The sequence below is a fragment of the Nothoprocta perdicaria genome, unplaced genomic scaffold, assembly GCF_003342845.1.
Source record: "Nothoprocta perdicaria isolate Ctin4 unplaced genomic scaffold, notPer1 scaffold_440, whole genome shotgun sequence".
In the NCBI taxonomy this organism is placed as follows: Eukaryota; Metazoa; Chordata; class Aves; order Tinamiformes; family Tinamidae; genus Nothoprocta; species Nothoprocta perdicaria.
In genome coordinates this window covers 196665-197982 of record NW_020455689.1, presented here as the reverse complement: position 1 = coordinate 197982, position 1318 = coordinate 196665, and the positions used below count along the sequence as shown (strand labels likewise).

The 1318-nt window shown below is 54.5% G+C and overlaps 1 pseudogene; it reads left to right on the top strand.

Annotated features, from left to right (window-relative positions):
- Positions 1 to 278, top strand: part of LOC112953390 — a 9193-nt pseudogene extending 8915 nt beyond the window's left edge.
- Positions 279 to 1318: the final 1040 nt, after the last annotated feature.

The following is a 1318-nucleotide window of genomic DNA, read 5'->3' as shown; positions in this document are numbered from 1 at the left end:
AGAGAGAGAGAGAGAAGGAAAAAGACCTGTGCAGCACATCCTGAGTAGGAAATGGCCCTTGTGTCACTCAGAGCCATGGATTTGGGGACAGCAATGGAGATGGAGCCCAGGTCAAGGAAGGAGAGGTTGAGAAGGAGGAAGTACATGGGGGTGTGGAGGCGGTGGTCGTAGGCTACAGCTGTGGTGATGAGCATGTTGCCCAGGAGCGCGCCCAGGCAGATGCCCAGGAAGAGCGAGAAGTGCAAGAACTGCAGGCCCCGCATGTCCACAAATCCTAGGAGGAGGATCTTGTCGAGTGTGGGAATTTGTCATGCTTTTTAGGGCTTAATAAAGTAGAGAGCTTAGCATAAGTAGAAGATATAGTATAGCATAGGGCATAGAGCATAGGGCATGGCATTCAGAAGATCTCGTAATGTCATGGGAAGTTAGGAGCATAATTAATGCATGCCTTACTGATGACCCCCGGAGAGGTTGGTCTCTTCATTGGGCAGTGGGTGAGCTCCCAAGTTTTACTGGGGTATATATGCAGACTGAGCAAAGCAATAAATGCCATTTGCTGCATCCTCATATTGGTGTCTGTGCTCTAGGGCCCTGGGATGAGGACAACCCCAGGTCAGGCCAGCTAGTGAACGAGGCTTGCCGACCCCCTTTGGCAACAAGTGGTGACCCTGACGTGATTGCTGGACTGGCGGACCGTGGGCAGTCGTTGTCTGGGTTCCTGAACCATGAAGACCTTCATTAAGATGATTTCATTACTGGGCGGGGAATTTAAGGTTTCTGTGAGACCAAAGCAGGGGCCCGGTGTGTGGACCGCCTCGTTAAGGAGGGGGCGGTGGCGGGACTGGCTGATTGTTTGCTGCCGTGTGCCTGGGAACGATGCTCGCGAATCTTAGGGGAACGGGCAGACAGGGGCGCCAGGGATGGAGAGCGGGCTGGTTTGGGGAGTCGACAGCCCTCCGCACCTCTGGGTTCCTTGGACAAGGGAGGTGGCCCTTTGAACACCTGGCTGGTAACACCWGCAGCTCTCCCAGGATTTGAYCCTGCACCAAGATCCCCTTGGGAGGAACTCTTCCCCCATGTACAACCCAATGACCCCCCTGCACACCCCCCTGTACAGCAACCCTCACCCRTAGTGGTGACGGACTCACTAGACTGGCTGCCAGGGGCATGGCGCCCTGATAAGTCACCCAGAAAGAACAAAAAGGGGGAGGGTGATGACCCAAAAGCCGTCCTGAGACAAAAGCAATTGTTATCTATGACAAAAGGGGCCGGAAAAACCCCGGAGGGGGTCGGGAAAACTCCGGAACCAATTCCACTA